The sequence below is a fragment of the Silurus meridionalis genome, chromosome 3, assembly GCF_014805685.1.
Source record: "Silurus meridionalis isolate SWU-2019-XX chromosome 3, ASM1480568v1, whole genome shotgun sequence".
Lineage (NCBI taxonomy): Eukaryota > Metazoa > Chordata > Actinopteri > Siluriformes > Siluridae > Silurus > Silurus meridionalis.
In genome coordinates, this window is record NC_060886.1 from 13,828,167 (window position 1) to 13,843,164 (window position 14,998).

Consider the following 14,998-nt stretch of genomic DNA (forward strand, 5'->3'; position numbering starts at 1 on the left):
AATGTCTCTGATTGGAAATTAAGCTCAATTCGCAGATAAAATAACTAACATTAAGCTTTACTAACTAAATAAGTAAAAAAAAAGAATTTTAAAACAATCTGCTCTTGCATAGAATAACAAAAAAAAAAAAGAGATCAATAAAATATTTATGGCTGGAAATAAGATTAGATGAGGAGTTTTTGCACTGAATTAATGTGAATACTCAGGTCTTGTGTTCAGGACTCATTTATCAAAGTATGAATTGGACATAAGACAAGCTAAAATATTCAATATTAGGGTTTCTAATGAGGTTTCCTAGTTGGCCATCCTTGGAACATTTTATTGATTTTGATGTTTCATTGAATTCTTCTTGTTTTAGTTTTCCTTTGTACTTTAATTATTATATCTATTTAAACCCAGGAATCAAGAATCACTTGTTGTCTGTACGTACCTATTACAAAGCATAACAAAAGGAATATAAATAAGGTAAACTATACTGAAGCTGCTGGCCTGTCCACAGGCCGAGTTGTATTGAGCTACACTATGGCTTGTATTCACAGCTCGGTGCTGCAGGAAAGGTTAGGCTTGTATAAAATCTTAGACCATAAGCAGGTCACATTAAGTATGCAAAGTAGATAAATGCTGAAATGTATGCTATGATGATCCATTGCATGCAAATTTCTTAGTAACATTAGTAAAAGCATGTCTTCGAAACCACTGACATTTCATCACTGCATTATGAAAAGACTGACAAAAACATTCCGTGTCACCCCCATGATTTTAGAAAAGGTATTTCATCACAGCACTGCAAAACATTTGCTTTTACAAGACAGTAGACAATTGTTAAAAGCTGGTTCATGGAGAATCCTGGATTTTCTTTCATTTGGAAAATATTTTTGCAGACAGAAAACCAGAGATAAAAATGTTTAAACTATAATCATGATTATGGTTAGGAATCACAAGTCTACTATATGCCTATATATACACACACTGTAATTTACTGCTGCTGGCATCGATCTTTTATATCCTTTTTTAAAATGTTGTGTACATGTACTGATGTAAATTCTGCATAGTCGAAAAAACATTCCAATGCATGTTGTACTCTGTGTGTGTGTGTGTGTGTGTGTGTGTGTGTGTGTGTGCATGAGAAGATGAGCGAGAGAGAGAGAGAGAGAGAGAGAGAGAGAGAGAGAGAGAGAGAGAGAGAGCGAGCAACATGATCAAAAATCTTTTTTATATTTTCAGATTTCTAACTCATTTCTCTATTACTTTGAAATACATGTTTGTGCTCCATATTTATTGTGATTATAAATTGTCAATTGACACCCAGAGAGCTAGAGCAGCTCTGAAACAATCTAAAAGTCCAGATCGAACAGCAATCAACATTAATTAGCTGTAATTAGCAAATGGTGCATGTGATCACACTATCAGATTCAAGACCTCCTCTGTATTGTACCTCTCAGATGAAGATTAGCTGTGAATGACTGGGTGTCAAAAAAGGCTAAACTAAGAAAAGAAAAAAAAAGTTGTAAAGTCAAAATAGTGTAACTCTAACAAGAGCCAGACTAGTGACCTGGATCGGCCTGGCTACCAGACCAGACTATTCAGCCTTTATTGATTACAATGTTTCAATCAAACTATTTGTGGAAAACTTTGAGCATTCACAATTATATGCTATTTGCCTGAACTACTAGCACAGTGTACATTTTTTAAACTAAATTTAACTGTACATTTTCTCCATTCACTTCCTTCATTGATAGGTATGTAGCCAACATCTAGCAAAATTAGCATTGGGATTTGTCTAAGTAATATCAGCAAAATTATACTTCTAAAATGATTTTTTTACAACCTCATGTTTTCCAGACTATGAAAGCAGACAATAGTCAGATGTGTAAAAAGATTTCAAGCCCTTCCAATCTCTAAGGACTATTCTATACCTTCTACTTCCTTTTCAATGCACTCATTTGTAGATGGTTATATGTGTAACTAAAGTGGGAAACGATGAAACCAGAACTTTTAATCCTCTTCTCCTCTTCCACTGCCCTCATTAGGTATATGTCAATAACTGTGCCATAGCTGAAGGCTTATCTCTGACAAGCTAACGCTTCACTTTCTGTTTATTTACAGCTTACACATGCATGGGCTGCCTGTGAATGTGTTCAATAATTGCCAGGCAATGAGAGATGAGTCTTTGCAAAACCACTATAAACCACTCTGAAATATCAGATGATGATTGTAAAACCCAGGCCAGTTATGGAGACGTTTTTCTGAGAGCGTCTGTTTTAGTAATATCTATTTTAATTTAGCAATATCATGCAAATTGATTTTGTTTGTCCCTAGCTTGTCCTGTATGACAACTGCTGATGGAAATCAGTACTCTGAATGCGGATGTCTGTGTTCGCCCTGTCGCGTAAAATGAACAGGTATTTGGCTGTTGTGCTGTGTGCTTGTCAGGGCACATTGATCAGTGAGAGCCAGCAGGCTAAGAGATGAGTAGCATGGCCAGCCTGGAAGGCGTGCTTATTGAATCTAGCTTGAGCGCATTCATCACTCAGCCGAAATGCGCTGCCAGGGGACGTGATACAGAACTTTAATAAAACTCACCTGTGGACGTGAAAGGAGTAGACAGCACAGCCTCTGCCCCTCTAAAACAAGTCTTTTACAATGTAATTAATTTACCAGTCGCACAATCACTTTCACATTAAAATGTACAAAGATAGCAATAATGGAGGTGAAAAGCTGACATGATTTGAAAAGGAAGCACGGAGATTAAATTACGGCATGCCGATACGCCTGTGGCACGCCATGCCGATGTGAATTATGTGTTTAATGCAAAGCTTTGACATTCAATCAGTGTACTTTCTAAATATTACATCCTTTATTATAAACCGGGGACTGTATACTGTTGGCAAAAGCTCCAACAATGCTTAAACTGAGCTCAGGGACTAATTAGTGCGGTTTTCTGAAAAGTACGGCTTGTGTGTAGGCATGTATGATGGGGACGCAGGAGGTTTAGTTCCTTATCTTTTTTTTTTTTCTCTCGGGATGCCGCTCCTTTTCAGAGCTGGTGGCCAAGCAGGCATGGCTGCTGGTTATCCTCCTCCGCCACCTCCTCTCATCCCACCCCTCTGTTCTGTAGAAGGGAGATGCCAGGCTCCGTGAGCACATCCTCCCTTTCACAATGTGTTCTTTGCTTTCATTTCTCTCATCAGAAGCCTAAACACGAACCTCTCTCTCTCTCTCTCTCTCTCTCTCTCTCTCTCTCTCTCTCTCTCTCTCTCTCTCTCTCTCTCTCTCTCTCTCTCTCTCTCTCTCTCTCTCTCTCTACAATGAACCAGTTCATTGATCTGTGTCCCTCAGCTCAGTACACATGCACACAAGCACACTCACATGCCACACACTCTCGCCTCACATGTAGTTGTTTCATTATAAGAATTATTTTTTTTTTGTACACTTCCAAACATAGAACAGGGTATTATTAGCCAGTAATTTCTCGTTTTCTATATCTTCTATAACTGTTTACTAGCTGGACAAAACCTTATAGGTTTTTTTTTTTTTTTTTTTTACAGACAAGTACCATCTCCGGTAGCACTGTACAACGAAGCGCAGATGTAGATTAAATGTAATTGTTTCTACTACTCTAAATAGATTAAGTCAATATACTGCAGAGTTTTTATCTCACGACTAAACAGTACTCTGCATATTAATAACCAGGACGATCTTTGCCGCCACACAAATCCAAAGTAGCTAATGACCTCAAAGTTCTCAAGGTCCCCTTATCCGTAGCACTTCAGAGTTCTTGAGGCGAATGCATGATGGCTAGATTAAAGGATCTGATTAAAACAACTGAACCAGACCTGACCCCATACATTCCAGCTAATTTCATGATTTACAGCCAACAGATAAGGATACTCGAGTATTTAAAAAAATGTTTCACAAATTTTATCATGTGTACATGCAAAGCCCCCGGACGATATAGATTAAACTTTGCAGTACTGTACCCTTGTCCAGAAATTCGAGGTTGGCCCGTGACCCCTTAAAACAATCTCTGTGCAGCATGTCGACACAGAGCTGTCAGGCTCTTTGTGCACAGAAGGGGCACAGAGATCAGTGGCTCCGCAAACAGGGTCAGGATTTAACACAGGTCGGGGCAAAGTATACTAAGTTTCACATTCCCCTGAAGCAGCTTATATGGCTTCATGACATTTGCTTTGTACATGCAGATCTTTATGGGGCTATTAAATCACAACAGGCACATTGTTGTAGGATGTCTGGACTTAGGCCAGGCAAATTAAACAGGCCCAGATAAATGTGAGTAATAACACGGAAAATATAGAGACCATATTTATGCGATTGTCAAAGAAACCGCATAGGCCTGCGGTAAACCACAGAGTTGTGTTGTTATTTTAACTGTTAACAGCACAGGGTCAGTTAATTTAAGCAGCTGGCTTTTTCAGCTCTTCTACACACATTTGACAGGAAATTTATTATCGTTGTCTATGAGAAAGATGATTATGGTCAGTCCTCAGGGCTTTGATGGAATCTTATCTGAAAATGACAAATACGGTGAAGACATCAACTTATCAAATGTGTCTCACGGCATGAAATATGTGCACCAACTCGCAGCTTGGAAATTCGAGATCTATTGCGTATATAAGCAGAATGCTTGTGCACATTCCTTAGCTTTAAATCAACGATATATCAGCTGTATCACCGTCTCTCCAATGCTCCCACACTTGTTTTTGTTTTTTATCCATCACCATAAGAGGTGCTAAAACTGACAACAAAGATGACTTGCACTATAACCCAAGCCAACACATAGAACTTTAATTATACTACAAATTAAAAATATATTTCACACATACAAGTACACATTAATAAAATGTATTTGCTAAGGCTTAATTGTACTGAGCAAATGCTCACAAAAAGAAAAATCTGTGACTACAGAGAGAGAAAGGTGAAGGTGAACCGCTAACAGCTGTCCAAATGTAGGTTTAATCCTCCGCATGTCTGTCTTGCAGGTCTTTTGAGGTTTAAGCACATAAATGTGCAGACTAAACACTCTGACCTTATCAGCTAAATCTTTTTTGACTAGAAGATGAACACAGATTACAATCCTTTTCAAGCTGTCCTAGATGACTTCAGCTGTGTAAGGCATAAATCAGACATAAGTATTTATAAATGGTTCGCTTTGTTTAAAGCTCCATTTGCTTTACATCTGTTTTGATAATGTTGCGGACTAAAGAAACCAGTTTGAATGTAAATGGGACTAACCAGTACTGCTTATTCACATGATAACACATTTGATATTTCTCTGAAAATGAAGGACTTCAAAAAGAAATCTGTCAGTATGTCTATTGGAAAGTATTATTATAATTTTTGGTCTTTGACAACAATCACCAAATAGTGTTGTGCAGATGGTGAAAAAATATTTTATTTATATTTTTTAGCATGCCTCCTAAAAAAAAAAAAAAAAAAAAAAAAGAGGCACACAGATCCCTCTTCCTGTCTGAATCTTTCACGACTTCTTTCTTTACTATTTATGAGGTTCACTTCACAGGGGCAGTCATATCCTTTACTATACAGAGCCTGAGGCTGAATAGCTAGAAAAACAACAAAAAAGAAATAAATAAATAAAATCACCAGCAAGTTAAAAATAAATGACGTGCTTTTGTTTCAGTCCTCTTTGGTCACTTTGCTAATGATGGTTAGGTCCCTAAATGGTTTTTCCACATGGAAACTAATGAGTTCATCTCACCTGTGTGAGAAAATAGTGGACCGTTTGTTTCACTCGCATCGTTATGAAAAAATGACAAAAGAAATTAGTGACTATTGTTCAGAGTCACTGAGTCACAAATGAGCATTTGAGGAAAAATTGTCTTCAAATGGACAACCAATGAGAATGAAAACTCAATCATTTATAGTCTCATTTTTCGCAACAAATTCAAATGAAGAGCTCCTGAGATCGTTTGCGGCAGCTTCATTTAGCTGTCTCCCGCTGCTCACTAATTTTCTTTATAAGAGACCGTGCCGGATCTCTGGCCATTCTCCAAACCTAGATGTACTGTGTACAGGAGCGTCCAGCTATAATTAGGTAAAGGGCTGTCTGGTCCCTCTAATTATTCTTGAATGTTTAAACAACAACACAGAATTACAGCTAATTGATGGTTAGTTTTCATGTGCAGTTCCCATATTTTCTGAAAGCCCCTTGATGGTTTTATTAAGTTGGATTGTCTTACTGATATTTGTGCAGTGTTTCTTTATTAATAAAAAAAAAAAAAAAACCAAACATCAACCAAAAACCTGCCGCAAAAGTCCACTTTGAGAATACATGTACATATCACTGTATACATTTTCATATGACATACACATTCAGTACACCCAAGGTGAAAACCTTATTCCAGTCATATTCAGGAATAATCTTCCCTGCCCTTTATATGTTGAATCACCAGCCAAATCTGTTGAGGATCTCCTCTACACAACACACCCCCACAGCTTCAAATCATCCCTGCCTCTAGCCCTTCCTCAACACCTCCCTCTCATAAATCTCAGGAAGCATTTCACAATCTTTCTCTGCCTACCAAAGGCCATATGGACACCTACACAAACATGTTCATAAATATTGTGTCCCCGAAGGAATTCGGTCGTTTCGAAATGAACAGTGAAATCATCGCTGCGCTCCCGTACAAGTTGCGCGAGAGTGCTTACGGTAATAATGTGCACAATTTACACAGGTTTTAATACTTCAAACAAAGTAATCAGCAAACTCATAGAGATAGAGAAGGAAGGAGGGAGCGAGAAAGTGCTCAGAGGCAGGCTGAGCACTGAGAGGCACAGCCCACATGCTGATACACTGAAAGGTAAGACAGAGACATAGGGAGAGAGAGAAATGCAGGACAGAGGGGGGAGAAAAGCAATTTAAAAGCAGATTTATGTTTTTAGTGCATCTCCCATTCCATGGGACATCAGCTGACATAATTGGCTGCAGACAGCAAGCACTTGGTTGAAGGAAAATAAACAGAGTTAGCCACTCATACTGATGATGATCAAATTAATTATTAATCCCCTAGACAGATGAAAATCCCTTAGAGTATCAAATTAAGTATATATCCCATCATGTTTTATTTACATTTTGGATGGTATTGACAATCAATTAAAATAGATCTTACTAAGTCTAAACCATGAACTCTGGTACATTCTCTTATCTATCACTTGGACATGCCATTTGCAGATATGTTGGCATCACTCCTATTCATGATCAGTACATATCAAACACCTCTTCAGCAAGATGACATTTGATTTATTTCTATATCTCATCCAGAATGGAAGGAGTTCCCTTTTGAGTCTGGTTCTTCTCAAGGTTCCTTCTGCAGTTTGTCTCAGTGTTTTTTTTTCTTGCCACTGCCTTCTCACTAGGCATTCAACTCTATCGGATTTCTGTAGAGCTGTCTATTGTTAACAGTGAAATGGAAATAAACATTTTAATTGAACTAAACGTTGGAGCACATTGCTCCATATTCCTGCATTGATCACAAAATTAGGCTCATTAGTGATTGCAGACTGACTCATTAAAGTGTCTTGCAATAACGACATCATTTTGACCTTGTAATTCTGTGAAATAATAATAGCATAACAAGTTGCTATCTACCAAGTTACTCTGAACTCTTGGCAATATTCTCCCCTTGTATAAGTTCTGAGCCATGCTTATCTCCATGGCCTTTAGACCCTTTGGTGCTTTACTTTGGTGCCTGACTACCCTTTGGAACCTACTTTGACTTTGATATTTCTTGCCTGATCGTGCTTTGACCCTTCTCTGTTGCCCCATTTAGATTATCGGACTGTGTCTTTGATTTGTAAAAAAAAAAAAATTAATAAAAAAAGTATCTGCAACGAGTCCCTACAAAGCTCCTGAGTTTGTTTCAGCAACATTCGTGTAAAAAAAAAAAAAAAAAATTCTTAGCTCCACCTAATTTCTATACTGAAATTGGACCACAGATAACACTGATATGCTTCAGGCACAATAAATGATTCACACTTGTGCAAGAAACCTGTCCTGTAATAGCCAGCTCCCCCTTTCAGTCTCTCGAAAGTTAAATATAAACTGTAACCAAAATGTTACCACTAAACCTTGGTTGTCTGGAAAGCTGTGTAATAAAACAACATCTAAAGAGATATGTTTGTTCATGCACCAAAACTAGGCTGGGAATGTGTCTTGGCTCTGCTGTGGCAGGGTTTTTTGCCGTACGGCCCCCTTCATATAGCCTGGTGTGAATAGCTCTTCTGTGTGACCGGCCAAAGATCTGCCAGTAGACCCTCTTTTTGTTGGCTGAATGGGCACAGCTAGGCCATGTCTTAAGGCACACTAATGTGCCATGGCCAGACCATAAAGGCTGTGTGGTAATTTGCCAGGGATAATGGAATGCCTTTAATTTGGTCAGGGGAAATGGAGACTTAGAGCAGCCTTATAGAGGAGGAGTTCCATTCTAGGTCTTACTCTATTCATAATTTTAAAAGGGTTTGTTTTCTTCCGGCTCATTGTTATCTGGAGTCCAATATCTGCAAACAACAGGTTGGGAAAAAGAAAACAACATAACAGTATTTTGGCTCTATTACAAAGGGAACGGGACACCAGATAAACAAACAGAAGGCAGATTTTTCTTCTTCTTTGCTGCAATGCTGATGTCATTTGAGGAACATTTAGGTCACAGATTAGGTTTTGGAAGAAGCGCTTAATAGAATATGATGAGGGGAAGGGTTCAGGGAGACTGCACACCAAAGAGGTAAGAGGCCTGGCCTGTCTGTCAGAGTATATGCAGAAATTTAGAGCTAGTGCTAGAACTCCAAGTACTTTCATTTGTTATCGCATGTCCCCAGATGATTTGTGTGCCTCAGAGTATACTGCTCCACTAAAAACTGCCTTCTGCGGGGAGCCAACTGTAGTTCATTCAGTTGTTATATCACAGTGAATTTTTACATGCAAGCATGCACGCTTGACATTTTAGGAAAGGGAAAAAACAGCATCGTTTTGTTGGAATGTTACACATCAACGGTCAAGCTTTGATAAGCCAACAAACAACCAATTAAACATATCAGCATGTTGGAATGACTCCCACAGCTCCCAAAAAACTCTGCTCTCTGTGTGCATGCATGCGTGAGTGCGCGCGTGTGTGTGTACACATGTGTAAGGGGGAACAGTGGTGAATGCTGGTGAAGGGTCTACATTCCTGGCTGTACTTCATTAACATTCTTCCTATTGAAAGGCCCCTTTCCAAAATGTTCACTTAGTTTACATCCGCATCTGAAGCATTATTACATCTTAACTTTTTTTTCCTTCAGCTGCAACACAACAAATTAGTGACACATCTGTCAAACACTAATTTTTCACGTCAGTTCTGTCACAGGCATTATCTTTGTGTCATAAATAGCAAAGACTGTCATATTTATAAAATCCTCCATCACTAAAGCAGTGATAAAAATGTAAAAGAAAAAAAAAGGAAAAAAAAGAAAAAAAGTAGCACAAGCTGCATTTTTGTGCTTTGCTTTTGCTGTTTCTGTAGCTATTACTGGCACTTCTGTTCCTGAGAGACGTGTGGGTGCAGGAGAGGTGCAAGCAGCGATATGTACATGCACATTGAAGTGCAATGCAACAAAAAAAAAGCCAATGACCATACAACTGACATGTATTGGATATATACCTATAACCTTGAATACAGCTCAAACATTTCTGGGAATAAAAATACATCCGTGTCACATTTCAGTGCAAAATAGGATCTGTGCCTTTTTGTGCCACTGCGATGTGGCCAAACTCAAAACAGTGGGATTTTACAAAGCCTGGCTGACTTTCTACAGGGATAGAGACGGAGACCAGTAAGGAGAAACAGATTTAAAGGTTAGAAGACTAAAGGATGCTAGAAGTGAGAATATTTTCATGCAGCCCTTTACTGTGCAGGTCACCGGCTTCTCTTTTCTTTTTTTTTTTTTGCTCTTTGGTTCCTCACTCGGAAGGCTTGCTAACTAAAGAAGTGCAGAAAGTAATAAGGGTACATTGAGGCACTGCAGAAGTTAGAGTGTATATATAGATGTGTGCATCTGATGAGGCTGGGATCACATGCGATGCAACGGAAACGATGTACAAGTTTAATGAAAGCATTTTATTAAATTTTACTTTCTGTCTCTAAGTGTGGCACTATACACAATATTAACATAATTAAAGTAACTAAATTCCAAAACAAAAAAAAAAAGTACAATGTAGGATAAATAAAAAATTCACATAAATCATTTTTTTATATTTTTTAATATGAATTGATCGATGTAACTGAGGTTGAGAAGCCAAACAAATCTGCTTTAATCAACTCCAGCTTCAGGTTAAAATCTAAACCCAGGTATAGATATTGAAATTCCGAGCACAAACGCACACACACACACACACACACACACACACACACACACACACACACACACACACACACACACACACACACACACACACACACAGATACAGACACTGCATTACTCCACTTAAGTAAATTGAGGTAATAAGTGAAATGAACAGGGACCTACTTCCACGAGCACATCACGTGGACATCATTCTTGAGGTGCAGGGCTGTCGCAGAAACAGTAGGTAATCCTTTCGTAAACCCCTGGGACAAGAAGCACATGAATGTTCATGCATTAACATTTACTCTCATAAACACAACACTAATGTTCTCAATGCAGGAAAGTGGCAGACGTGTGAAGTGATGAAGAGAAGGTGCTTCTCTAGTGAGGTTAGCCGGTAGGCACTAAACAACAGGACAATGGCTCCTCCTCTCACAAAGAAATCACTCAAAGAAAGCAAAGTTTGAGGAAGTGCACTTGACTGACAGCATTTTAATCCTTTCTAGTGGTATCTCACTCAAGAGGAAAACAATAGGCTTAATATCTGCATGCTATTCAAAAAATAATAATTTATTACATTGTACCAAATATAAATGGCCAGAAAAAAACATAGATCTTTGTTTCCATGACAACCCACATTTATTGTTTATAATGGTGCTGTGCTGACCTTTTTAATTAGCCTATTATCTGTTTTTTTTTCTTTTTGGGGAAAAAATACACCATTCATGCATGGAGTGAAACAATGAAATAAAAAAGGTAAGAGTTGGCTTTCTTAAATGTCATTATATAAAGATTCAAACAAAAGACAAAAATGGTTTGATCCCATGTATAATTTTCTCCCTTTCTCTCTCCTACATAAATACTAGAAAGTAAAACTGCTTTAAAAAACAACATCACACGTAAACTGCAATGTATCAGCTTTCATATTGTTTTTTTTTCTACTGCTTATAAGAACATAGTGTAATCAACCATCACATTAATAATGTCTGCTGAAACATTAATAAATAAATTGTGAATTGTCAAGATGAATTTGTTTAGGGCTGAAACGTTTCCTTGAGTAACTCAAATAATTTGCCTTGATGCTTCGTTTAGTCCATTTAACTACACATGGAGCCTTGTGTTTCCACATGGACCATTATTACTGACGCACCACCCGCGAAATTCTGGACCGTTCTGGGGTCTCATTTAAAAACGCACAAAACGGGGCTAAAAACATGCGCACGCCACTTTCCGCGCAAAGGTTGTGCGCGCTATCTGTATCGCCATTTCCGCGTTTTTAGCCTCGTTTTGTGCGTACGCCAAATTTGTAAATAAGACTCCTGGACAGGTAAACACAGAAAACACTGCAGAATGAAGGAAACGACAGAAAGTTTAGGGATCATTTCGAACCAAAACGTAAAGAAAACAGTGAATTTACCTTTTTGTAATTATTATTTATGATATTTTATTTAAAACATTTTATTTGCATTTTGATGTTATATGGCACTTAAATGCACTAAATGGGTTTCATTTTCACAGATATTCTTGTATGCAATTTCAACACAAAAAATGTACATTTTCTAAAAAGGAAACAAATAACATTAATTTAAAGAGACCCGTTTTATTTTCTCTTGTATATTTAATATTGCTATTTAATGAAGAAAAAGTACTTCTTATCCGGCTACTTGATTAATCGATGGACTAATCAGTAGCCCTAAATTTCTTTGTTCGTTTAAATCATTAGCCAATTCTGCTTATTTTAATTATTGTCTTAAACCTGTTTATCAGTATTTTCAAAACTTAAAAACTTTCAGTTTAAACACTAAGTTCAGGAAGATAAAGTTATTTTAAAAAGCCAATTTTAAACATGCCACAAAACGAATTCAAGCATATTTCTGTTCATTTGTTTATCTATTTTTATTTGATTCCTTTATGTATCTGTGCACAATTATGACCGTTGCTTTACTGTGTTTTCTATACTTAAATGCAGTTCACCTTCTACCGTGCCCCTTAGTTTGCACAACAAGCCTCTAAACCTATAAGGGCAGTGGCCTGTAGCGCAAGACTTAATTAAGCTTAGGCACAACACAAAGCTTTCCCTCCAAAAGCTTGCCATGTCCCTGAGGACTCAGCTGGTTTATGCTGTGTGGCGTAGTGTAAAGCCAGTGTAGAGACCAGGCCAGAGTAATTAAGGAGGAAATAATGAGGCTCTTGAACGAACCCCTGCACTGATGATCTGACTGGCCGGAGTGCCAAGTCTACGTTCAATAAATCCATTAACAACGTCTGTGAGTCACCACTTTAAAAGGTCACAGCATCTTAGCTAGCAGCATGTGCAACTGCGACCAGTGGCACTGAAAAAACACACTGAGTACTAGCACATTTAAATGCAAAAGTTTGACAGGAAGTTATTAATACTTTTTAAGCGCTGCACAAAAGTCGTGGCAGTTTCTTGTATCATGCTGGTAAGGACTTTATGTCAGTGTGAAATAATGAAATCATCAAAACTTTTGATGAATAATGAAATCACCTGGAAGTATTCAGGTTTTTAAATGAAAGCCAGTTTTAAGTATGGCAGACCTGAAACACACGACAGGCTAGAAACAAATTACAAGTAGAAACATTTCCGCAAAGTCTTTACGTTTTTAATCAGTGATTAGTGTGTAAATGAGAAATGGGATTATCCGAATGTCCCTGAACATAATGCCATGCTAGAGATGCTATGGCACTGTTTATACAGCCCATGTCCCACTATGCTACAGGGGGAAGCTGTGCACTGCAGGCATGTTCTCCAACCAGCCAGGTGTTCACTGTGGGATAAACATTTACTGACAGACTTCAACAAGATCCCTGCGGCACAACATTAAAGAAGCCTGTTAGCCAGATAAATATTCTAAATGCTACAGTCAGCAGGGGATGAGGCATGCAGCTTAGCCCATGGAGCATGGGTTTGATCTCCAGGTTTTAATTTGTGTCCCTAGAGGCATAATTGTAGCTAGTAGCAGAAGTCAACAATCAAAGAATGAGACCAGACCTTCTCATCGAATATTTTTTTTTTTTTAGAACAAACCACAAAAACATCAACAATAAAACAAAACAAAAAATAAATAAATATGCAGATTTAAAAATGGATTTAAAATTCATCTGCATAAAACAACTCAAGCAGTTTGCTTTAAAAAGCACACTTTCCCGTCAAAGTAAATAAGAAGCCACTATAGCAAAATGTAAAGCGAAGTGAAAACTTCTTTTGAAAGTAGTTAAAGAAAAAAACACAACAAATGCCTCGGCTATACAGGAGTGTGTGTGTTTCCACTTCTGTTCCTCCTAGTTAGACGACAGGACCTTGGGCTTGCAGCAACAAAACAAATGACAGAAAGTGAAAGGCTTTAAAAAAAAAAAACCCTGAGAAGACCACCTGCTGTGATGGCCTCCGTACCATCTCCAGTGTGACTGCAGCCAAACTACATAGAGCTGCAGTAATTATGCCTCCCACCGTGGACATAATAACGTTCAGCTCGGGAATGAATATGAGAAGAATGAAGCTGCAGATCAGTCTTTTCCTGAAGTTATAAGTGACAGAAAGCTCTCTTTCTCTTCGAAACAAGATTCCTTGAAACTACGCTTGAGTGCTCCTCTTTAACACTAAACCATTGTGGCAAAAATTGACAGATTCTGCAAAAGTATTGGAATTACCAAAGAGCAAAATAGTTCCACTTTATCACAAGTGTGTTTAACTTCGTGCAGGTGCAACAGATCCAGATACAAGCAAATGATCTGTTTAGAACTGATAGCTTCTGGTGATGTTAGAAGGAAAGAATGGAACTGAAATGAACTCTCAGGAAAACTGATGGAAGTGATGTCATACCAAATAATCTTATCAATGTGCAATAAAGCAAAGCTCAGTGGTGTTGTTTTAACAAGTTTAGCTCACTGCTGCACAGAGAACTGAAGATGGCAGACTGAGATACATCGAATAATGATGACATCATTTGTCTTGTCATTGGCTGGACAGGCTGCACCGATTCATAATGAGCTTATGGAAGTAAAAAATGTAAAATCTAAACAATGTTATAATTCTATAGATAGTTTCTATATGAGGACAAATGATGTTTTTCAAAACCCATTTAAATTCTCTGCATGTTGACCGTTGGAGAAAGGACACACAAACTCGTAGTAATTATAGTTAAAGCATTTAATGCTTAATGTGTCAAAACACTGCAACATATTAGTCATGTTATATTTTAAAACTACATATTGTTTATATGAGTCATTCATTTGGACTCATTCAAGTGTGTATATATGTATATATAAAAATGCACTGCACACACAGGATTGTAACAATCATTATCATTTCACTGAGATAATGGAAATATGTATAAATGGACTATGAATTTCACAGTATATTTTGATTCAAGTGCTGGTGTTCTAGGTCTCCTATATGATCCTGATGCCGGATCACATGTGTATGGGACGAAATGACCAAAAATCACATGATTCCGGTTCGTTCTCGTGCTCACTCCACATGACGTAGCACAATTGCTATCTTGAGCAGTCTCGTGTTTGGAATCCTAATGCTAAAAATCGTATTAGTTAAAGTTACTGAATGAAGAGACAATCCAATAAGTAATTACAAGTGGTCAGATGAGTCACACAGGCTCAAGAC

At 37.8% G+C, this 14,998-nt stretch overlaps 1 protein-coding gene across 3 annotated transcripts in view; it reads right to left on the reverse strand.

The window, feature by feature from the left end:
- sema5ba (sema domain, seven thrombospondin repeats (type 1 and type 1-like), transmembrane domain (TM) and short cytoplasmic domain, (semaphorin) 5Ba) overlaps positions 1-14,998 on the reverse strand; it is a 93,965-nt gene that overhangs the window by 65,443 nt on the left and 13,524 nt on the right. For 2 of the 3 annotated variants that reach the window (XM_046845613.1, XM_046845610.1), the window contains exon 2: positions 10,540-10,619. The exons of the other annotated variant lie outside the window; for it this stretch is intronic. The gene's annotated coding sequence lies outside the window, so the exon portion shown is untranslated. The remainder of the gene's footprint in view (positions 1-10,539; positions 10,620-14,998) is intronic. 3 annotated transcript variants of the gene reach the window in all.